Below are 25,735 nucleotides of genomic sequence, written 5' to 3' on the forward strand. Positions count from 1 at the left end.
CTTTGACCAGTCTGGGTAGGTGTGAGGACCCCAGACTTCGCTGCCATACAGGAGGATTGGGGCGATGATGGAGTCGAAGATTTTTAGCCAGACCCTCACTGGTGGCTTCAGATGGTAGAGTTTCCTTCGGATGGCATAGGTTTTGCAGGCCTTGTCTTTCAGGGTCTCTATGGCTTGTTTGAAGCTCCCTGACCGGTGAATCTCTAGGCCCAGGTAGGTATATTTGTCTGTTCCTGTGAGGTCGCAGTTGTTGAGGATAAATGATGGGTGTTGGTCTGATCTTCTCTTTCTCCTCTGGAACACCATGGTGTTGGTTTTCTTTAGGTTGACAGGTAGAGCGCAGGTGGAGCTGAATTTCTCTAGGATTTTCAGGTTGTCCTGGAGGCCTTTCTCGGTTGGTGACAGCAGCAGCAGGTCATCTGCATACAGCAGGAATTTCACCTGAGCATCGTGGAGGGTGAGACCTGGTGCTGAGGAGGATTCCAGGGCGGTAGCCAGCTCGTTGATGTAGATGTTGAAGAGCGTTGGACTTAGGCTGCTGCCTTGTCTGACTCCGCGGCTCTGCTGGAAATAAGCCGTTCTTTTGCCGTTCACACTCACGCTGCAGCGGTTCTCGGTGTAGGAGCTTTTGATGACATCGTAGGTCTTTCCTCCTATTCCACTCTCCAGCAGTTTCAGGAATAAGCCCGGGTGCCACACTGAATCAAAGGCCTTTTTAAAGTCCACAAAGCAGGCGTATATCTTCCCATTCTTTGTATTGTAGACGTGTCTCTGAATGAGGCTGTGCAGAGTATAGATGTGGTCAGTGGTGCGGTGGTTCGGCACGAACCCTGCTTGGCTCTTGCTGAGGACGTTGTGCTCGGTGAGGAAGGTGAGGATCCTCTTGTTCAGGATACTGTTAAACAGTTTTCCCAGGTTGCTGCTGATGCATATGCCTCTGTAGTTGGCTGGGTCATACCTGTCCCCACTCTTGTGGATGGGTGTGATGAGGCCTTGGTTCCCGGTACGAGGGAAGTAGCCGGAACTCAGTACAATATTGAAGAGTTTAACCATTGCAGCCTGTATTTCTGGTGGGCTGTACTTCAGCATTTCTGGTAGGATTCCATCCAGGCCACCGACTTTTCTACATCTTATGGAGGAGAGTCTCTCGGTTACTTCCTGTAGTGTTATAGGTGTATCCACCGGGTTTTGGAAGTTTTTGATTTTTTACTCCATTGCTTTTAGTTTCGCCATTATGTTTTCCTGTTCTTGGCTTTGTCCTTCCTTTGGAATGTCTTTATAGAGGTCTCTGAAGTATTGAAGCCAGAGGTTGCCATTTTGGATATGGTTGTTGTTTTTCTTGTCTTTGGTGCCCATGTGGTTCCATAGTTCCCAGAAGGAGTTGTCTTGGAGGGCGTCTTGGAGTTGGTTAAGCTTGGTAGAGATGTAACTCTGCTTCTTCCTCCTGAGGATGGTTTTGTACTGCTTTTGTATGGAGTCATAGGCTTCCCTCAGACCCAGGTGGTTGGGGTCTCTGTGTTTCTTGTTGGAGGCTGTTCTCAGGGTCTTCCATACAGCTTTACATTCTCTGTCAAACCAGCCATTGACCTGTGTTTCTTTTGGTCTCTTGTAGTCGACTTTTTTAAGGTCGGACAGTCTGGCCATTGCGTAGAATATATTGTTGAGGTCCTTTGCGGCTTGGCTCACTCCCTCTGGGTTTGGCATGTACTCGAGGTTGTAGAAGTGGTGGAGCATCCGCTGTATTACAGGTCTGCTGGAAGCTTCTTTATATTTTAGTGCCGACATTTTGGACCATTTATAGGATGGAGGCCGGGTGAAGAGGCCGCTCTGCTGTGGCTTCTGAGTGGATGGTTTCTCTGTAGATTTCATGTGCAGAAGAAGTTGGCTGTGGTCTGACAGGTGCGTTTGTGGGGTGACTATGAAGGCGCTGACATCTGCCAGGTTCAGGTCTGTAATGGCGTAATCAACTACACTCCTCCCTACATGGGAGTTTAGTGTATACCTTCCTAGGGAGTCACCCTTGCTTCGTCCATTAAGGATATGAAGTCCTAAACTTTTACATACGTTCAGGAGCTTTCTGCCACTTTTGTTGACTGTACTGTCATAGCTGTTTCTCTCAGTGTGTACAGGGTCTTGGCCGTCATTCTCTGCTCCAAGTATGTAGATGTTTCCATCCGTGGTCAGGAAGTCTCTCTCTCTCCCTATTCTTGCATTGAGGTCTCCAAAGATGAGAACTTTGCCTAGGGCCTGATAATGGGCGGCTTCTCTTTGTAAGATCTCGAAGCAGTCTGGATTGAAGTAGGGGGACTCTGGCAGTGGTATATAGGTGGCACAGAGGTGGACATCAGACTGACAGGTGAGGATGGAGCTGCTGATTCTGATCCATATGTGGCTGTCTCCTTTCTTCACCGGTTTGATGTACTGGTGGAGCTCCTCTTTATACCAGATCGCTACTCCTCCTGAGCCCCGGCCCTGTTTGATGTTTTTATTTTTCTGGGCATGGACCAAGAATTCCTTGTATCCAATAGGCACCAGGGATTCGTTTTCGGCTCTGGTCCATGTTTCCAGGAGGATCTGAATGTCTATATTTTTCATACTTTGTATAAAATCAGGGTCCTTTGTTTTAGATCCAAAGGTTGAGGCGTTGAGACCCTGGATATTCCAGCTGCTGATTGTAAGTGAAGACATTCTTCTGTGTGGTTTGTGAGTATATACCTTGTAATGAGTATGGCTGTGTGGGACAAACTGGATTTCTGACAGTTTTATAGAAGTGCTTGGTTCCATCCAGTCTCATTATTATTCTGCACAGCTCCTTGAGCAGGTTCTTTATCTCAACCCTATCTCTGCTCTGCATGTATCTGTGTGGGCTCGGTGGTCTCCTCCGTGGAGGTCTCCACCTCCGATGGTCTGACACTGGGTGAAGAGCTTTGTTTCCAGCTTCAGGAGGTAGCCTTGGGGTTTTTTGCTTTATCGTTCACGGGGATCTTTCAGTGTGATTATGGCCACTGTTGAATCCAGGCCCGGGGTCTCTGTTTAGCACGATGTCCTTCAGCTCTTTGGCCAGGAGGCTGACCCCTCGTTTGTTGAGGTGTTTATCATCGTGCAGGTGACTGTTGTTTATGGAGAAGTGTTGTGCCAGGGTCACGTTTGGCACAGTCTTGATCTTTTCAGTCAGTTCTGCATTGATGGCTTGGGTGGTTGGCCTGGGTATGTCCTTTCTTGGAAGCAGCGATGACAGAATGATTTTACTGTCCGGGAATTTTAGGTTTGCCATCTTTGCCAGGTTGATCAGTTGTTCTGCGATCTGCTGGTCTGGCAGATTGTTTGTACCCGTGTGTATAATAATGTGCTTTGGGTTGGTAAACCGTGGTCTACTGATGACCTCTGTCACCTGTTCAATACTTGCACAGCGGATTGTACGGACCTGTTTTCCTGGGAATAGCCGCTGTGTATTTAGGTACTTCCCATTTGAGTCCATTATTAGGACAATATCAGGACTTTGCGATGTCTTGGGTGGGCTACGGTGCTGCTGACGGGGGTCTGTGGTGCTGGCTTTGCTCGTGGCTGGTTCTCTTCTCTCTTCCGTCTCTCTGGTTTCAGGATTTGAGTCCATTATTAGGACAATATCAGGACTTTGCGATGTCTTGGGTGGGCTACAGTGCTGGTGACGGGGGTCTGTGGTGCTGGCTTTGCTGGTCGCTGGTTCTCTTCTCTCTTCCGTCTCTCTGGTTTCAGGATTTGAGTCCATTATTAGGACAATATCAGGACTTTGCGATGTCTTGGGTGGGCTACGGTGCTGCTGATGGGGGTCTGTGGTGCTGGCTTTGCTGGTCGCTGGTTCTCTTCTCTCTTCCATCATATTGTTGGTTATTATTTTGATGCTGTTTGGTGTCTCTACATTCTGTTCAGTGGTGGCCATGTTGTCTGCTCTCTGGCTTGTTTCCATTGCCCCCTGCTGGTTCAGATGTCCAGGGCTATGGGCTTTTAATTCTGTAATCTCCTTTCGGAGTTGATCATTGTCTTTTTTCAGCTTCCCCATTTCCTGTAGTGCTGCCTTGTGTTGACATTTCATTTCACACATTTCGGCCCTTATTTTCTGTAGGGCCGTGTCATTTGTTGCTTGGTAATTTGTGTTGCTTTGTGAGTTTCTTTCACATTCTAATTTCAGTTGGACCAAGTCTCTTTCTAGTTGAGATAAGAAGTCTATGATGTTATCAGGCGAGAGGTGTGAAGTGTTGGGGGTTAGGCAGCTCTGTCTGGGAATCTCTATGTGAGCATTAGAGGTAGCATTAGAGGTAGCTGCTGGGGCTTGTAGTCCTTTATAGGTTTGTGCCTGCTCTTTGATATCAGAAAAACAATTTTCAAATTGCTGCAGAATCTCCTCCGTCCCCTGCGCCATGACTGTGCCATTGTTGTATAGGATTATGGTGAGTGCATTGGTGTCATCATCTGCTTGGCTGGTAATTTTAATCCGCTGGCCCTAATTATCGTTGGATTTAGATACATGTTTATATCGTTTGCACAGCGCAGTGTGCCAGGCTGAGAGATGGTCTGTATAGAATAATAAATTGGTTTTTCTTTTTCGTTCTTCCTTTGAGAAATCTGCATAAAGAGTCTCTGGATTTTCTCTAATGTAGTCCTTCTTGGGTTTATTGCCCCCCTGTGTTATCTCCTGATCTGGCCCCCAGCATTCCTGTGTCTCTGGCTCTGGGCTTTGTTCATTTACTTGTACTAAATTTGTGTTTTCCATTTTGTAGTTATATGTTAATTATAATCCTTGTTTCTAAGGAGGTTAATTTGTAGCGAGTCTATAGGTTGTGTTGTAGTTAAAGAATTCTCCTACCTTCTATAGGTCCAGGTATCAGGATGTCAGATGTATGATGTCGGCTGTTTCCAGTCTGTGTCCTCAAGGAGATTCTTGTTTGGTCCTTTAAATCCTCCAATTCTTCCTTTTTTTCATAAAAAGTAAAGTCCAGTTCAGTCCAGATCACTTTTATGTTCCACGGAGTTGAGTTTTTCCAGGTTTTGTCTTACAGTTGCCTCATTACAAGGTATAAAGTGATGGAAATTCAGGAGCTCATGTTCAGTGCTTCTTACTCCTAGGAATGGTGGGCGGGGATATATCTGGACTCTTGCAGCAAGTTGATCCACACGAGAAAACAAACTCTGAACCTCCATACCAGAGCATATATCCAGCACCACCCAGATATCAAGAGGAAAAAAAAGACAGAACAGAGCACAGAAAAAAAAAATGGTTCAGAACTTTCTTTTCCTTCTTTTGAGATGCATTTAATTCATTTTTGGCCTGCTGTACTGTTATGACCTGGTGGTTAAGAGGCCACACTGATATGACCTGGTGGCTAAAACGCAACATGGAGCGAGCTCTGAGAAGGTGGTATCTCTACTGACCACAGTCCCTAATCCTAACAACAACACTAGAAATAGCCGTGGGATGTTCCTGACTCTCCCTAGACAGCTCTTCACAGCCTAAGAAATAACTACCCCTAAAGAAGGAAATAGAAAGCTATCTTGCCTCAGAGAAAACCCCCAAAAGGAAAGATAGCCCCCCACAAATATTGACTGTGAATGGAGAGGGAAATGACGTACACAGAAATGAAATCAGATTTCAGCAAAGGAGGCCAATACTAAACTAGATAGACAGAGAGAAAAGGATACTGTGTGGTCAGTATAAAAACTACAAAATCCACGCAGAGTTTACAAAAATGAACTCCACACCGACTCACGGTGTGGAGGGGCAAATCTGCTTTCCCAGAGCTTCCAGCTAGCCAGAATAACACATAGTGACAAGCTGGACAAAAAGAGACATATTTGCAAAGCAATAGAGTCCAAACAAATGGACAAACAAAAACTAGTAGTAGTAGTATCTTTTGCAGACAAGGACTGGCCAAGGAGAGAACCAAATCCAACCAAGAACATTGACAGCAGGCATGGACTAAAGCCCAGAGCAGGTTTAAATAACAAACCCAGGCAAGGCGATTAGTGAAGACAGCTGCTACAGCTATCTAAAGGAGCAGCAGTTCCACTCGAAACCACCAGAGGGAGCCCAAGGGCAGAACTCACAAAAATACCATTAGCAACCACAGGAGGGAGCTCCAGAACGGAATTCACAACAGTGGTGATCTCTGATAATGTTGATGTTTGTCCTCCAGAGAAATGTACTTTGAGACAAAGAGATCTGTAAAAGCGATTATGCTCCTGATCCAGGATAAAGTCATTAAAAGGGGGAGTAGGACAAAAAGAAAGGCCCTTCTGTAAGTCCGAAAGTTCAGTGGGAGATAGGATATATGATGAAATATTATAAACACTAGATACTTGTGAACGAGTCTGCATCCTTGTGATGGATTCGGATCCAACTGGATTGCGTCTATTGCCTCTAGTCCTAGGATTACGTCCCGTCTCTGGTCATAGGAGCGAAAAGAGGATCGAGAGCTGTCACTTCCAGAGCCAGAGGAATAAGAAGAATCCCATCGCCTTGAAGTCCTCCTATCTTTTGGATCAAAATTCTTATTCATCCAACGCTGGTAGTCATCTGCATCCCGGATAAATTTCATTCTTTTCCGTTCCTGAAGTTGGGACTGAAATTCATTAATAATTTTATCTGTCTGGGTCTTTATTTTGTTAAATTCATCTTGGGACAAAGTATTATGGAGTTGTTGTTCAATATTTGCAATTTCGGTTTCAATATTAGGAATTTCTTTATGCGAATAGTTCACCGTTGGGAGAATGAGATCCATAGAACATTTATTTAAAATTGCTTCAAATCTCTCACAAAAATCAACTTTTTCTGAAAAAAAAAGAGTAGGTCTGAGTGAGACCCGTAGGCCTCTTGGTATACGCGGAACCTTATGGTATTCAGCCAGCGTTACATAGTGTAACTGTAGAGCCGTCTTCCTTCTGCATATTTTTTCCAGATCATGAGTCTTCATCTGATCCGCCCGGGTATGTAAAAATTGGCTCGGTACGTTTACTTGGGCAATGATAGATTCAGCTTCTGATTGATTATATGAGAGAGTATTCAACAACATGGTGTCTGACTGACAGACAACCCCCCAAATAAGTCATTGAATACTCTCTCATATAATCAAAAACGTGAAGCATACTGGATCTTCACCCTACAGACCTTGGAACCAAAGGGACTTAATAGGGACTATGACACGCCCAGTTTCCTATGAATATGCCATTTTTGAGCTTTATAAGGACATTTACTACAGAAATATTGACATAATGTTTATGTGATAATGATCCGTAACTAATACATGTTCCTTTTTCCCTATGGAATCGTTAATCCTCCTCTCTGTCTCTCACTGGGCGCCCCGTGCTATCCACAGTATAGTATATACATCGCTATATAGTTTACAGTGCATTCTGTTTACGTATGTTTTGTCATCTTCCATATAATCACTAGACGGTACCCCTATGTTTCACGTACTCAGTTTATCCTATATATGGTTCTCGTCAGTGATTAGGCAATCCATATCCCCCTTTCTCCTTTTACAGCTATATTGCATATAGGATTTGAAGGTCACACACCGCCGGCATAATACATTCATTCCGATATTCACATTCTTTGTTCCTTATACATAATAACTATTAGGCTAGGTTCATATTGCGTTAGAGCAATCCGTTTAGCGCCTAGCGCTAGCGGATTGCGCTAATGCGATGTTGTTTTATGGGGTTGCGTTAAACGTCCCCGCTCTCGCAGATCTCCGATCTGCGAGAGCGGGGAACGGACCTCGGGCGCGCCGTGGACGCTGCAAGCAGCGTCCGCAGCGCGCCACAAAACACCGGCACATCGCTAGCGCGTGCCGAAAATGGCACGCGCTAGTGATGCGCATCGCCATTGCTGTTAATGGGCGCGCTAACGGACGCGTTGCACGGCGTTAATTTCGCCGTTCATTTATTAATGAACTCATCAGCAATAGCAAAAAATGCAGTCTTACATGCCTCCCAGAGTTCTTCTAGATTCTTTGGTTTTGTCTTCCAAGCTTTCTTTTTCATCCTACCCCAAGCTTTTATTTACATAACATGGATAAGCGACATAACTTCTGTCATGGAGTGTATGGAGGACTGAGGAGTGTATTATACTATATGGAGGACTGAGGTGCACATTATAACATATGGAGGACTATGGGGTGTATTATACTAAACAAGCAAAATGATACCTATTCATCGGGTGATTGGATTATGTGGAAACAGAAATCCTTGTTCTCAGCAGCACATCACCGGTGTAAACTGTAGTTGTGCTGCTGATAACATGATACTGAATGGGACAGATTGATCTAATTGTGATTGTTCTGTTCATTCTTTCTCAGTTGGTGTAAAGAGGCCGGTAATCAAGCGAACGACTTCAGTATTGTCGATCACACTCGTTTAGTGGCCTGAGATCAGCACATGTAAATACAACAGAAATGCTTCCCAGGGAGACCAGGCAAGGATGATGACAGTTGTAGTTAGCACCCGGTGCCTGGGAATAGCGCTAACTCTACTGTTTTTCCCAGCCGCCAAAGCATTTAATTCTGGTATGTGTAATGATTTTTAGGGTTGATGTCAGCTGCATAATGCCAGCTGCTATTGCGGCGCCCCAGGGTCCTGGTCGTCTCAGTGGTATTGCTTCCCTCTCGGGGAGAGTGATGCTACGTTTGGAGACAAGGAAGGATAACTGCATTCAGGTATCACAAACATGCAACACATTCATACTCCAGGCCACCAGGGGGAGCTTCTGCTCCTATTTATTAGGTCTCTCCCCACATATATATATATATATATGTATATATAACTGGTAGTCTGTAGGGAAAGTTAGTTGGTTCCAGACAGAAGTCAGGTCCTGATAGAGTTCCAGACAGGAGTTCTGTTAGTTCCAGACCAGAGTCTGAGGAGGATAGAAGGTCAACAGAGCTGTGCATGCTCTCAGAGCTGCAGCTCCCAGAAAGAGACATTGAAAGGCAGAACTGTATTGCAGCGAGCGTGAAGAAAGTCAAAGCAAAGGAGAGGATACCAGAAGGGGACCAGCCCCACTCAAGCTGTCTCCTTCTGAGGCGCAAAATCCCGGTAGCCGGAACACCGAGGGAGTAAGGACCTCTACGTCTTATTTCAGAGACCGGCAGGACAGCTAATTGCAGGTTACCTGTCCGCACCTACACCCAGGAGGCATGGTGACACCTACAGAGCCGGGCTATCTAAGAGACCCTATAAACAGGCTAAAGTCACCAGTCATACTGGTTTTGTCCTATCCTATACGGGGGACAGAGAGAGCGAAACATCGCATCTGTGAGACCCTTATGTGAAGCCATAGTGTTGTGAATTCTGTGGTCAAGCTCCCTCCTGTGGTCATAAGTGGTACTTCGGCTGATTCTGTCTATGGGCTTTCGTTGGTGGATGTGAGTGGTACTGCGGCTTCTGAGTTTCCCTCCTCAGGTGATGAGGTTAAGTCGTTAGGTGCTGCTCTATTTAACTCCACCTAGTGCTTTGATCCTGGCCTCCAGTCAATGTTCCAGTATTGGTCTTGCTTTCTCCTGGATCGTTCCTGTGGCCTGTCTGCCCAGCATAAGCTAAGTTCTGCTTGTGTTACTTTTGTTGTTATATTTTCTGTCCAGCTTGCTATTTTGGTTTTTCTTGCTTGCTGGAAGCTCTGAGACGCAGAGGGAGCACCTCCGTACCGTTAGTCGGTGCGGAGGGTCTTTTTGCCCCTCTGCGTGGTTGTTTGTAGGTTTTTGTGTTGACCGCAAAGCTCTCTTTCCTATCCTCGGTCTATTCAGTAAGTCGGGCCTCACTTTGCTAAATCTATTTCATCTCTGTGTTTGTATTTTCATCTTAACTCACAGTCATTATATGTGGGGGGCTGCCTTTTCCTTTGGGGAATTTCTCTGAGGCAAGGTAGGCTTATTTTTCTGTCTTCAGGGCTAGCTAGTTTCTCAGGCTGTGCCGAGTTGCATAGGGAGCGTCAGGAGCAATCCACGGCTACCTCTAGTGTGGTATGATAGGATTAGGGATTTCGGTCAGCAGAGTTCCCACGTCTCAGAGCTTGTCCTATGTTTTTTGTAACTATCAGGTCACTTGTGTGCTCTTAACCACCAGGTCCATTGTGGTTCTGAATTACCTATTCATAACAGTACTGGAGGCCCAAAGTACTAATGCATCTCAATACAGGGAAAAAAAAGTTCTGGGACCATTTTTTTTTCTTTGCACTGTGTTTTGCCTTTTTTTTCCCCTAGACATTTGGGGTGGTTCAGGACTCAGGTGTAGTGATGGACTTTAAAGGTCTGTCTTCATGTGTGGATCATCTCACTGCAAGAGTACAAAATATTCAAGACTTTGTGGCTCAGAATTCTATGTTAGAACCAAGAATTCCTATTCCTGATTTGTTTTCTGGAGATAGAGCTACATTTCTGAGTTTCAAAAATAATTGCAAACTGTTTCTGGCTTTGAAACCTCGCTCCTCTCGTGACCCAGTTCAACAAGTTAAGATTATTATTTCTTTATTACGTGGCGACCCTCAAGACTGGGCATTTTCCCTTGCGCCAGGAGATCCTGCATTATGTAATATTGATGCGTTTTTTCTGGCGCTCGGATTACTGTACGATGAACCTAATTCAGTGGATCAGGCAGAGAAAAAATTGCTGGCTCTGTGTCAGGGTCAGGATGAGATTGAGATTTATTGTCAGAAGTTTAGAAAGTGGTCCGTGCTCACTCAATGGAATGAATGTGCGCTGGCAGCTATTTTCAGAGAGGGTCTCTCTGAAGCCCTTAAGGATGTCATGGTGGGATTTCCTATGTCTGCTGGTCTGAATGAGTCTATGTCTTTGGCCATTCAGATCGGTCGACGCTTGCGTGAGCGTAAATCTGTGCACCATTTGGCGGTATTATCTGAGCATAAACCTGAGCCTATGCAGTGCGATAGGACTTTGACCAGAGCAGAAAGGCAAGAACACAGACGTCGGAATGGGCTGTGTTTCTACTGTGGTGATTCCACTCATGCTATCTCCGATTGTCCTAGGCGCACTAAGCGGTTCACTAAGTCTGCCACCATTGGTACGGTACAGTCGAAATTTCTTTTGTCCGTTACTTTGATCTGCTCTTTGTCTTCCTACTCTGTCATGGCATTTGTGGATTCAGGCGCTGCCCTGAGTTTGATGGACTTGGAGTTTGCTAGGCGCTGTGGGTTTGTCTTGGAGCCCTTGCAGTGTCTTATACCATTGAGAGGAATTGATGCTACGCCTTTGGCCAAGAATAAGCCTCAGTATTGGACCCAGCTGACCATGTGCATGGCTCCTGCGCACCAGGAGGATATTCGCTTTCTGGTGTTGCATAATTTGCATGATGTGGTCGTGTTGGGGTTGCCATGGCTACAAGTCCATAACCCAGTATTAGATTGGAAATCAATGTCTGTGTCCAGCTGGGGTTGTCAGGGGGTACATGGTGATGTTCCATTTCAGTCTATCTCATCATCCACCCCTTCTGAGGTCCCAGAGTTCTTGTCTGATTACCGGGATGTATTCGATGAGCCCAAGTCCAATGCCCTACCTCCGCATAGGGATTGTGATTGTGCTATTGATTTGATTCCTGGTAGTAAGTTTCCTAAGGGTCGACTGTTTAATTTATCTGTACCTGAGCACGCCGCTATGCGGAGTTACGTAAAAGAATCCTTGGAGAAGGGTCATATTCGCCCGTCGTCATCGCCATTGGGAGCAGGGTTCTTTTTTGTGGCCAAGAAGGATGGTTCGCTGAGACCTTGTATTGATTACCGCCTTCTAAATAAAATCACGGTCAAATTTCAGTACCCCTTGCCGCTGCTATCTGATTTGTTTGCTCGGATTAAGGGGGCTAGTTGGTTCACCAAGATAGATCTTCGTGGTGCATATAATCTTGTGCGTATTAAACGGGGCGATGAATGGAAAACTGCATTTAATACGCCAGAGGGCCATTTTGAGTACCTAGTTATGCCATTCGGACTTGCCAATGCTCCATCGGTATTTCAGTCCTTTATGCATGACATCTTCCGAGAGTACCTGGATAAATTCCTGATTGTATACTTGGATGATATTTTGGTCTTCTCGGATGATTGGGAGTCTCATGTGAAGCAGGTCAGAATGGTGTTCCAGGTCCTGCGTGCTAATTCTTTGTTTGTGAAGGGATCAAAGTGTCTCTTTTGTGTTCAGAAGCTTTCATTTTTGGGGTTCATTTTTTCCCCTTCTACTATCGAGATGGACCATGTTAAGGTACAGGCCATTTATGATTGGACTCAGCCGACATCTCTGAAGAGTCTGCAAAAGTTCCTGGGCTTTGCTAATTTCTATCGTCGCTTCATCTGTAATTTTTCTAGTATTGCTAAACCATTGACCGATTTGACCAAGAAGGGTGCTGATGTGGTCAATTGGTCTTCTGCTGCTGTGGAAGCTTTTCAAGAGTTAAAGCGTCGTTTTTCTTCTGCCCCTGTGTTGTGTCAACCAGATGTTTCGCTTCCGTTCCAGGTCGAGGTTGATGCTTCTGAAATTGGAGCGGGGGCTGTTTTGTCGCAAAGAGGTTCTGATTGCTCGGTGATGAAGCCATGCGCCTTCTTTTCCAGGAAGTTTTCGCCTGCTGAGCGAAATTATGATGTTGGTAATCGATAGTTGCTGGCCATGAAGTGGGCATTCGAAGAGTGGCGTCATTGGCTTGAAGGAGCTAAGCATCGCGTGGTGGTCTTGACTGATCACAAGAACTTGACTTATCTCGAGTCTGCCAAACGGTTGAATCCTAGACAGGCTCGTTGGTCGCTGTTTTTCTCCCGTTTTGACTTTGTGGTTTCGTACCTTCCGGGCTCTAAAAATGTGAAGGCGAATGCCCTGTCTAGGAGTTTTGTGCCCGACTCTCCGGGTTTGCCTGAGCCGGAGGGTATTCTCAAAGAGGGAGTAATTGTGTCTGCCATCTCCCCTGATTTGCGGCGGGTGCTGCAAAAATTTCAGGCTAATAAACCTGATCGTTGCCCAGCGGAGAAACTCTTTGTCCCTGATAGGTGGACGAATAAGGTTATCTCTGAGGTTCATTGTTCGGTGTTGGCTGGTCATCCTGGAATCTTTGGTACCAGAGATTTAGTGGCTAGATCCTTTTGGTGGCCGTCTCTGTCGCGGGATGTGCGTTCTTTTGTGCAGTCCTGTGGGATTTGTGCTCGGGCTAAGCCCTGCTGTTCTCGTGCCAGTGGGTTGCTTTTGCCCTTGCCGGTCCCGAAGAGGCCTTGGACACATATCTCTATGGATTTTATTTCGGATCTCCCTCTCCCTCTCAAAAAATGTCGGTCATTTGGGTGGTATGTGATCGCTTCTCTAAGATGGTCCATTTGGTACCCTTGTCTAAATTACCTTCCTCATCTGATTTGGTGCCATTGTTCTTCCAGCATGTGGTTCGTTTACATGGCATTCCAGAGAACATCGTTTCTGACAGAGGTTCCCAGTTTGTTTCGAGGTTTTGGCGAGCCTTTTGTGGTAGGATGGGCATTGATTTGTCTTTTTCCTCGGCTTTCCATCCTCAGACAAATGGCCAGACTGAACGAACCAATCAGACCTTGGAAACATATCTGAGATGCTTTGTTTCTGCTGATCAGGATGATTGGGTGTCCTTTTTGCCGTTGGCTGAGTTCGCCCTTAATAATCGGGCCAGCTCGGCTACCTTGGTTTCACCGTTTTTCTGCAATTCTGGGTTCCATCCTCGTTTCTCTTCAGGGCAGGTTGAGTCTTCGGACTGTCCTGGTGTGGATACTGTGGTGGACAGGTTGCAGCAGATTTGGACTCATGTAGTGGACAATTTGACCTTGTCCCAGGAGAAGGCTCAACGTTTCGCTAATCGCAGACGCTGTGTGGGTCCCCGACTTCGTGTTGGGGATTTGGTTTGGTTGTTATCTCGTTATATTCCTATGAAGGTTTCCTCTCCTAAATTTAAGCCTCGTTTCATTGGTCCGTATAGGATTTCTGACGTTCTTAATCCTGTGTCTTTTCGTTTGACCCTTCCAGATTCTTTTTCCATCCATAACGTATTCCATAGGTCGTTGTTGCGGAGATACGTGGCACCTATGGTTCCATCTGTTGATCCTCCTGCCCCGGTTTTGGTGGAGGGGGAGTTGGAGTATATAGTGGAGAAGATTTTGGATTCTCGTGTTTCGAGACGGAAACTCCAGTATCTGGTTAAGTGGAAGGGTTATGGTCAGGAAGATAATTCCTGGGTCTTTGCCTCTGATGTCCATGCTGCTGATCTTGTTCGTGCCTTTCATATGGCTCATCCTGGTCGGCCTGGGGGCTCTGGTGAGGGTTCGGTGACCCCTCCTCAAGGGGGGGGGTACTGTTGTGAATTCTGTGGTCAAGCTCCCTCCTGTGGTCATAAGTGGTACTTCGGCTGATTCTGTCTATGGGCTTTCGTTGGTGGATGTGAGTGGTACTGCGGCTTCTGAGTTTCCCTCCTCAGGTGATGAGGTTAAGTCGTTAGGTGCTGCTCTATTTAACTCCACCTAGTGCTTTGATCCTGGCCTCCAGTCAATGTTCCAGTATTGGTCTTGCTTTCTCCTGGATCGTTCCTGTGGCCTGTCTGCCCAGCATAAGCTAAGTTCTGCTTGTGTTACTTTTGTTGCTATATTTTCTGCCCAGCTTGCTATTTTGGTTTTTCTTGCTTGCTGGAAGCTCTGAGACGCAGAGGGAGCACCTCCGTACCGTTAGTCGGTTCTGAGGGTCTTTTTGCCCCTCTGCGTGGTTGTTTGTAGGTTTTTGTGTTGACCGCAAAGCTCTCTTTCCTTTCCTCGGTCTATTCAGTAAGTCGGGCCTCACTTTGCTAAATCTATTTCATCTCTGTGTTTGTATTTTCATCTTAACTCACAGTCATTATATGTGGGGGGCTGCCTTTTCCTTTGGGGAATTTCTCTGAGGCAAGGTAGGCTTATTTTTCTGTCTTCAGGGCTAGCTAGTTTCTCAGGCTGTGCCGAGTTGCATAGGGAGCGTCAGGAGCAATCCACAGCTACCTCTAGTGTGGTATGATAGGATTAGGGATTTCGGTCAGCAGAGTTCCCACGTCTCAGAGCTTGTCCTATGTTTTTTGTAACTATCAGGTCACTTGTGTGCTCTTAACCACCAGGTCCATTGTGGTTCTGAATTACCAATTCATAACACCATAGGCAGTAAGGGACTACACCATCGCAGCGCAAGCGAAGGCTACTGATTTCCACCTGGACAAGGGGACTCTGGACTTGTCTCCAACCCGGCCGGACTCTGCCTGCCCTGTGATCTAGTGCCCTGGACTGTGGATGCTCAAGTCTTCAGTAAAGGTAAAGAGACTGCAACCTTGTGTCCTCATTCTTCACTGCACCTCTCACCATACCACCATCTACTGTCATGATCCCAATGGCAGGGGATCACAAAAGGACAAGCACAAAAAACAAAACAAGCTCTAGGGAGATGGAAACTGAGCTGACCGCGATCCCGAACCCAAACACACAACCAGCTGTAGCCGGGGAACGTGCCCACGATGATTCCCAGACGTCTCGCGCCAGCCGAAGGACCAACCTCCCCCATTAGAAGAAACACAGACCTCTCTTGCCTCCTGAGAAACACCCCACAGAAACAGCAGCCCCCCACACGCAACGACGGCGAAATAAGAGGAAAGCACACACGCAGTTATGAAAACAGATTCAGCAAAATGAGGCCAGCTAAAGCTAGATAGCAGAGGATACAAAAGTGAACCGCGCGGTCAGCGAAAAACCCTACAAAAAACCATCCTGAAATTACTTGGACTCATGTGCCAACTCATGGAACATGAGGAGTAATATCAGCCCACTAGAGCAACCAGCAAAAAGGAATCACATATCTGCAAGCTGGACTAAGACAAAAATTAAGCAAAACGTGGAACAGGAAAATCAAAAACTTAGCTTGTCCTGAAGATTACAGAAGCGGGAAGCAGAGGTAACAAGACACACTGATTACATTGATAGCCGGCGAGGAAATGACAAGAAAGCCAGATTAAATAGGAAACTCCCATATCCTGATAGAACAGGTGGACACCAGAGACCGCAGAGAACACAAGTCACCCAGTACCATCTGTAACCACCAGAGGGAGCCCAAAAACAGAATCCACAACAATCTACACACCGGGAAGCCCTGGGGACATACTTCACCTGTGGGAAGGTATACCATCTAGCTGCCATAACATCACCCAAGCGGACCCCTTAAAGCAGCGTCGGTCACCCTGACCGAATACCACAGGTGGCATCACGAACACAAACTTTATCTCTTTAAAGACCTTTCCCTTTTATACGGACGTCCCAGGGCCACGGACCGGGTCAGCCACCGTGACATCCCCCCTGTGAACTGCAGGACCCGGTACCGAGTACCCCACGGCCCTTTGGGGGCGATCCACTATCAATCACTGGTGTAAGTAATGGAGAGGTGTCTATCAGATACCCCCACTACTAGCCCAGACCTGGCGAAATCCAGCGACTGTGAAGAGCGGTGACAGTAGTAACAATACCGCTCTTCACAGTTGCCGAGCTCAGCGCAAGACCCGGAATATCTGAAGAGCAGTGGCGTTACTGAGTTACTGATGTCACCGCTCTTCAGAGTCACTGGGTCTCGTGCTGCGCAGCAGAACCAAAAGTGGCTGTAGGCAAAGTTTATGGAGCATCAGAATGAGGTTCCATAGCCTTTGGTCGTCTCATCCCTTCATTATCTACGAGATCCAGTTATGTAGGTAAAGTAGCGGCTTTTCTTGGTACTGCAACTAAAAGCAATAAATAGAACTGAGCTGTAATGCTGGATACAGCTGTGATTATATGTTATATATTCGTATTACTCTACCCTCACAAGTGGGCCTGTGTAACTTCAAATGCCAGGGCTGAATTTTAGTCCCAGTCTGGCCCTGCACAGTGTCTGCAAATTGAGATTTTAGTTTTCTCTTTTACCCTAAGTCATGTGACAAGGCTCCATAAAGGGTCGATATTGACTTGTAGGATCGCTACTTCCTATAGGTTGCAGTAGAGCTCTAGCGCTCCTCATCTCTGAAGAGACAATTTGCAGCTCTGGAGTATAATTTAGGATGTAATTTGTGGTAAGTACAGGATGATCACCATAATGTATGTATACAAAAGAGAGTTTGTCGTTTATGTAGATAAATTGTTTATGTTTACTGTACAATGGAGTAGAGATATGCTTGAAACCAATTACGGTATAATGGTGCCAGGTTTCCATAATTGTTCCTACTAAAGCATAGGATTATGTCATTCTTAGCTAATAACAGATAATTGTCCTGTCCATCATTTTGGACATATATAAGACAACACGAGGTCCACCGTGTTCTTGATGACTGGGGGTCCTGGGTGGATGTTGTCGGGAAGATAGTGGCAGGATGTCATGTCCCAGACATCCAGGATTATCACCCCCATTCCCTTGAAGGTTGCCCTAAGCAAAATGTCCAGCTGAAGAGACAACCAGTCACTGCCGTATATTGACTTATAACCAGTATTGGCCGATTTGATGATCACCGTGGTCTCCGGGCTTCGGAAAAGCAGAGATGAGATCGCCTGCTGGACTTTCTCCAGACGTTCTAGATAAACTCTCACAGGGAAGGTGGTAAAGTGAGCCCATAGGGTGAGCATGATCACAGTGTGGGGTCCTCCACCGATCCCAGCCAAGTCAGACACTTCATAGTGGAGGTCAGACATCATGGTCTTGCTGGCCCTCAAGGGCAGTCCATGAGCTCGCCATCGCATGACCAGACCTGCATTGGTTTCTACAGCTATCAAAGGTCCTGACTTGTAATTAGCATGCAGGTCTATTCTGTTGAGACCTTCAAAAGAAGAATATTTAATATCACTTTTTGCTTATATACACCACATATTAATTTTAAGCAATAGTCATATTTAACTAATGTTCCTCTTAGTATTCCCAGTTTTGCATGTAACACCTTTTTCAGATGGCCATAATTCTATAATTCGCACTCTTCCTGGGTTCTACTGCACCAAACTTTGATGGTCATAATTTAAGGTTAATGAAAAATTTCAACACTGACCAAAGAAGGAAAAAAAAAGTTATTCCACTATCCACATAAAGAAGCAAGGTTTTAACCTATTTGTTCTTTGTCAAGCTTATACAATATGCTATAATAGTAACTATAGATAGAAAATTACCTTAATAACGAGAACACTTCTCAAAAAAATAAAGGGAACACTAAAATCCCACATCCTAGATATCACTGAATGAAATATTCCAGTTGCAAATCTTTATTGATTACATAGTGGAATTTGTTGAGAACCATAAAACATAAAACTGATCAATGTAAATCAAAATTAATGTACAGGGCGCCAATGTCAAATCTGCAAATTGACCTGCACAGTGTTGGGCTACAAGCCCAACACCCACTTGTTGATGTAGGGACCTCATACCACCCTCATAGAGTCTGTTTCTGACAGTCTGAACAGACACATGGATATTAGTGGCCTGCTGGAGGTCAATTTGCAGGGCTCTGGCAGTGCTCCTGTTACTCCTTGCACAAAGGAGGAGGTAACGGTCCTGCTGCTGAGTTGTTGCCCTCCTATGGCCCATTCCCCATCTCCTGGTGTACTGGCCTTTCTCCTGGTATCTGCTCCATGTTCTGGACACTGTGCTGAACGACTGAACGACACATCTATTCATGCCTCATGCTACTGTACAGTACCTCTAGGGCAAGAGCAATGACAAAATGCAAAAGTGACCAAAACAGCCAAAAAGGATGAGAACAGAGAATTAGTCTGTAGTCACCCCCTGCAGAACCGCTCCTTTATAGGGGTTGTCTTGCTAATTGCCGATCATTTCTACCTGTTGTCTGTTCCATTTGCACAACAGCAGGAGAAATTACTTCACATTCAGTGTTCCTTCATAACCGAACAGGATGATTTCACAGAAGTGTGACTGACTTGGAATTACATTATGCTGTTTAAGTGTTCCCTTTATTATTGAACAGTGTATTATTCCCTCATCTTCCTCAGTAATCACAATGATCAGTCTAATATTCAAACATAATCCACTCAATTGTGCATATCATCAAAGTTCTTATAACCACAGGTCTTCTGTGGATGTCACTTCTGCAAATCCATCTGTCTGCTCATATAATCCCAAACAGACTCGATGTTAAGATTGGGGTTCTTTGGGGTCCATACTGTATCTTAACTACTAGGAAAAGTAGAAAGGGCTGTTGCCAAGGATCCACTTACGCATTGGAGCCCACATGGATCTCCATGTACTTCCACTCTCAAATAGGACATTGGTGGCATTAAACCCTGTGTTACATCAAGAAGCCTTGACTTCCCTGCTTATAGAATAGCAAAAGGGCACACGGGACATCAGCATGGCTGCTCAGGGAGTGTACCAGCATAGGCAGCACGCTGGCACCGGGATGCTGATTCTTCGTGGTGTTTAGAATGGAGTGGCTTCTGTGAATTGTGATGTCTTGAGAAGATGTGGAGCCTTCTCCATTAGGATGGAGAGTTCATAACAGTAAGCACCAAATGTGAATGCTGGTATCCAAAAGGTATGATGTACTGCAGGATGGGGCTTTATATAGAAATGCAGAGAGCAGACGTGCTACAGGATAAAGATGTATGAAGGGGCTGAAAGTAATGATGGACTTCAGGATGGGCTCGATATAGAAGAGCATAGAGCAATACATTGAGGAGCTGAGAGAAGTGATGTACTGCAGGATGGGTGGGGTTGTATATAGAGTGGGGAAAAAAGTATTTAGTGAGCCACCAATTAAGCAAGTTCTCCCACTTAAAAAGATGAGAGAGGCCTGTAATTGACATGTAGACCACAACTATGAGAGTCAAAATGAGAAAACAAATCCAGAAAATCACCTTGTCTGATTTGGCAAGATTTGTTTTTCAAATTATGGTGGAAAATAAGTATATGGTCACCTAAAAACATGCAAGATTTCTGGCTCTCACAGACCTGTAACTTCTTTAAGAGGCTCCTCTGTCCTCCACTCATTACCTGTAGTAATGGCACCTGTTTGAACTTGTTAGCAGTATAAAAGACCCTTGTCCACAACTTCAAACAGTCACACTCCAAACTGCACTATGGTGAAGACCAAAGAGCTGTCGAAGGACACCAGAAACAAAATTGTAGCCCTGCACCAGGCTGGGAAGACTGAATCTGCAATAGGGAAGCAGCTTGGTGTGATGAAATCAACTGTGGGAGCAATAATAAGAAAATGTAAGACATACAAGACCACTGATAATCTCCCTCGACCTGTGGGGTCAAAAGGATCAAAAGAACCACACGGGGGACCTAGTGAATGACCTGCATAGAGCTGGGACCACTGTAACAAAAAAAAAAAAAAAAAAGAGGACGTGAGAATCCTCTAAAAATCTCTAAAAAACAACAAGAAAAAAGGCAGAGACGCTTACCTGCCCAGGCCTCAAAACAAATGCACTAACAAGGCGCAGTGAACGCATTTAAAGATGGCGGCTACACAGGTTCAGTAATACCATTGAGACAGCCAGCCTACAATCAGGGGATTGGCCATTTGGAACACAAGTGCAAACAAATACAGTCTGTATGTGGCAATGTTCACACAGAAAATGCAGAGCATCTGGCTCACATTAATTAATTAATATTAATGACGCCCACACTCTTAGATCAGGCGGGCTGCCCAGTGCTAACTAGAATGCATCCTGTGTAAACAGAGGCCACAGTTTACAGAGTCATCTGGCCTCAACTGCACCCTGAAAAGGTATAAAGTGCCGCCACCTTTAAATGGGTCCACTGTGCCCTGTTAGTGCATTTGTTTTGGGGCCTGGGCAGGTAAGCGTCTCTGCCTTTTTTCTTAGAGTTTTTTACAGATTTTTGGAGGATTCTCACTTCCTCTTTTTGTGGTTTTGATCTTAGAGTTGGACTCCCAAGCGTGAGGACCCGTGACGTGGGTTGTGAGCTTCCGTATTTTGGCCAGAATATCAACTAATACCTCACATCATATATTGCTATGTGTTTTTTGCACTTTATATCTTTTCAGGGTGCAGTTGGGCCCAGATGGCTCTGTAAACTGTGGCCTCTGTTCATACAGGATGCATTCTAGTTAGCACTGGGCAGCCCGCCTGATCTAAGGGCGTCATTAATAGGCTGTGAGCCAGATGCTCTGCATTTTCTGTGTGAACATTGCCACATACAGACTGTATTTGTTTGTACTGGTGTTCCAAACTACCAATCCCCTGATTGTAGGCTGTCTGTCTCATTGGTATTACTGCACCTGTGTAGCCGCCATCTTTAAATGGGTCCACTGCGCCCTGTTAGTCATTTGTTTTGAGGCCAGGGCAGGTAAGCATTTCTGCCTTTTTTCTTGGTGTTTTTTACCACTGTAACAAAAAAGGCTACCATCAGTAACACACTATGATGCCAGGGACTCAGATCCTGCAGTGCCAGATGTGTCCCCTGCTTAAACCAGTGCATGTCCGAGCCCGTCAGAAGTTTGCCAGAGAGCATTCGGATTATCCAGAAGAGTATTGGGAGAGTGTCATATGGTCTGATGAAACCAAAGTAGAACTGTTTGGTAGAAACAAAACTCGTTGTGTTTGGAGGAGACAGAATTCTGAGTTGCATCCAAAGAACACCATACCTACTGTGAAGCATGGGGGTGGCAACATCATGCTTTGGGGCTGTTTCTCTGCAAAGAGACCAGGACAACTGATCCGTGTACATGAAAGAATGAATGGAGCCATGTATTGTGGGATTTTGAGTACAAACCTCCTTCTACCAGCAAGGGCATTGAAGATGAAACGTGGATGGGTCTTTCAGCATGATAACGATCCAAAGCACACCGCCAGAGCAACAAAGGCGTGCCTTCATAAGAAGTATATGAAGGTCCTGGAGTGGCCTAGCCAGTCTCCAGATCTCAACCCCATAGAAAACCTTTGGATGTAGTTGAAAGTCTGTGTTGCCCAGCGACAGGCCCAAAACATCACTGCTCTAGAGGAGATCTGCATGGAGGAATGGGCCAACATACCACCAACCTTGTGAAGACTTACAGAAAATGTTTGACCTCTGTCATTGCCAGCAAAGGATATATAACAAAATATTGAGATGAACGTTTGTTAATGAACAAATATTTATAGTATTTTCCACCATAATTTGCTATATAAATCTTGCCAACTCAGACAAGGTGATTTTCTGGATTTGTTTTCTCATTTTGACTCTCATAGTTGTGGTCTACCTATGATGCCAATTACAGGCCTCTCATCTTATTAAGTGGGAGAACTTACACAATTGGTGGCTGACTAAATACTTTTTTACCCACTGTATAGAGGAGGAGTCATGCACTGTAGAATGGGAGGGTATACAGAAGAAATGAGATGAGTGATGTACTTCAGGTTGGCACTGTATATTCAGGAGTTGAGAGTTCTGGCAGTATATTTAGGGTTATCGTCCTGCTGGAAGGTGAACTTATGCTCCAGTCTCAAGTCTTTTTCAGCCTCTATCAGGTTTTCCACCAGATTTTCCTTGTATTTTGCTCCATCCATCTTCGCATCTTCTCTGACCAGCTTCCCTGTCCCTGCTAAAGAAAAGCCTCACCACAGCATGATGCTGCCACCATTAATATTTCCAGAATCCATATTTCCTTAACCCAGAATCTACTAAAATGTTAGTGCGTACACGCATCATCTCCTGCCTCGACTACTGCGATATCCTCCTCTGTGGCCTTCTTGCTAATAAATTCACAGCTCTGCAGCTTGTGTTTAACTCTGCTGCCCGACTAATCCACCTCTCTCCTCACAACTCCTCCGCTTGACCCCTCTGCAAATCACTTCACTGGCTCCCAATTACTCAGCATAACCAGTTCAAAATGCGAACATTGGCCTACAAAACCGACAATAATCTATCTCCTACTTTTATCTCTAAGCTAATCTCCCGATATCTTCCCATCCCTAATCTCCGGTCCTCCCAAGACCTCTTTCTCTCCCTCACACTCTTACGTTCCTCATTCAATCGCCTCCAAGACTTTCGATTATCCCCCATCCTTTGGAATACTGTGTCTCAAGGTGTCCAATTATCCACCACTTTTTTGAAACTTTCAGACAGAATCTGAAAACCCATCTATTCAAGAAAGCTACAGCCTGCAATGACCCGGTTGCCAACTCACCACCGCCGAAGCTGCCACAAACCCCAACCTACTGTCTCCTTCTCATTATCCTGTAGACTTTATTCCCGCAAGGTCCGGATCCTCACACTCTGTACCAGTATGTCATTGTTAGTTTGTTCTTTCTCTGTATTTATACTGTATTTTGTACGTAACCCCTTCTCATGTACAGCTCCATGGAATCAGTATCAGCAGGAAATCATCAACACAGGACAACTGCACCTGTGCCTTCTAGTCCAACCAAGCCTAATTAGTAGCTCTGTCACTATGCAATGTACACAGAAAGCTGCAGTGTGGTCGGGGTAGGACAAAGCTCAACATCTCAGCTCTTCTAGATCTGCAGCCGAGATAACTATGACTTTATCATAACTGCTGCACCCAATATGCCAAGTCTCATAGGGCGGGAAACAAGGTCTCTGTGCCTACATCATGCTTCTATAAGATTATACAGTAAAAACTGCTAACAGAGACCCTTTAAGGAAATAAAAAGTTTGTAACATAGAAAAAATGTCTCATTTCATGAACTTCTCACTTGGAATAAATTTCTCCAAATATTCGAACCACTGACGTAGAGTTGAGTCTCCAAACATGTAGATGTTTTTCCCTTTCAGGCAGGCGAGAGCATCCGCAGGCAGAGGGAAGTGACGGCCCAAGCAAGAAAGCGATGTCTAAATATCACCATAATAGAACCCAGAAGGCTGCGGAGAGTCTTGACCAGGTCTGCAGATGGAGAGGTTGGAGGTGAGTCCTACGAGACAACGTAGTAAAGAACAGAGAGAGATTCGAGGAAAGATCAATAAAATGATTAACGGATGAAGGCTGAAACAAGAAAAAACATCTGGAGCCCCTGTACAAACCCTGGCTAATCAAGACTACTGTGTGGAAAACGAGATGTATGCTAAAGCACCTGGGAGTCACAGCCTCACTATTGGTTAAACACATCCCCATTTTGGAGGTTTATTCCCACCCTGTTTTTTCATTCCCTTTTTCCCTATTCTTGTATTTTTTGTATATTCTTTTAATTATGTATTAATAAACTTCAAGTTTTTAAGAAACTAATGCTGGAATCTCTCTATGTCCTCAGGCGATAAATTATCGTTATTTGGGACTTTGTGTGGATTATTCTTTGTAGTGTCTAGCACCTCGGATTATGGCTACGCTCAGATTTGCGTTGTGCGCCGCTGCGCTGGCGACGCAACGCACAACGCAAATAAAAACGCACCAAAACGCACACAAAAATGCTGCATTTTGCGACGCATGCGTCCTTTTTTGCCCAAATTTGGACGCAAGAAAAATGCAACTTGTTGCATTTTCTGCGCCCAACGCATGCGGCAAAAAAAACGCATGCGTTGCACAACGCAGCACAACGCATGTCCATGCGCCCCCATGTTAAATATAGGGGCGCATGACGCATGCGTTGCCGCAGCGTTTCCCCACGCAGCGTCGGGAAACGCTAATGTGAACGTTGCCTTAGTGCTGTGGACCTTACTGCTAATAGATACCACAAGGTGCAGAGTCTATTGTAAGAGCATGACTGGAAATAGGTCTTAAAAGAGATCTCCCTCTTATTGAAGATATTCTAATACATTCAGGAAAAAAGTAGTAACTATATACTGTACTTGTAGATAGCAGATATTATTACTGTATATAGTGAGCATTATAGTAGTTATATTCTTGTACATAAGGGCAGTATTATAGTAGTTATATTCTTGTACATAGGGGCAGTATTATAGTAGTTATATTCTTGTACATAGGAGCAGTATTATAGTAGTTATATTCTTGTACATAGGGGCAGTATTATAGTAGGTATATTCTTGTACATAGAGGACAGTATTATAGTAGTTATATTCTTGTACATAGGGGGCAGTATTATAGTAGTTATATTCTTGTGCATAGGAGCAGTATTATAGTAGTTATAGTCTTGTATATAGGGGCAGTATTATAGCAGTTATATTCTTGTACATAGGGGCAGTATTATAGTAATTATATTCTTGTACATAGGAGCAGTATTATAGTAGTTATATTCTTGTACATAGGGGCAGCATTATAGTAGTTATATTCTTGTACATAGGGGCAATATTATAGTAGTTATATTCTTGTATGTAGGGGCAGTATTATAGTAGTAATATTCTTGTACATAGGGGCAATATTATAGTAGTTATATTCTTGTATATAGGGGCAGTGTTATAGTAGTTATATTCTTGTACATAGGAGCAATATTATAGTAGTTATATTCTTGTACATAGGAGCAGTATTATAGTAGTTATATTCTTGTACATAGGGGCAATATTATAGTAGTTATATTCTTGTACATAGGAGCATTATTATAGTAGTTATATTCTTGTACATAGGAGCAATATTATAGTAGTTATATTCTTGTACATAGGAGCATTATTATAGTAGTTATATTCTTGTACATAGGAGGCAGTATTATAGTAGTTATATTCTTGTACATAGGAGCAGTATTATAGTAGTTATATTCTTGTACATAGGGGCAGTATTATAGTAGTTCTATTCTTGTACACAGGGGGCAGTATTATAGTAGTTATATTCTAGTACATAGGGGCAATATTATAGTAGTTATATTCTTGTACATAGGGGCAGT

General features: G+C 44.7%; 1 pseudogene; it reads right to left on the reverse strand.

Annotated features, from left to right (window-relative positions):
- Window positions 1–17,116: 17,116 nt before the first annotated feature.
- Window positions 17,117–25,735, reverse strand: part of LOC138677328 (NXPE family member 3-like) — a 52,648-nt pseudogene continuing 44,029 nt past the window's right edge.

Source organism: Ranitomeya imitator, chromosome 4 (genome assembly GCF_032444005.1).
Source record: "Ranitomeya imitator isolate aRanImi1 chromosome 4, aRanImi1.pri, whole genome shotgun sequence".
Lineage (NCBI taxonomy): Eukaryota > Metazoa > Chordata > Amphibia > Anura > Dendrobatidae > Ranitomeya > Ranitomeya imitator.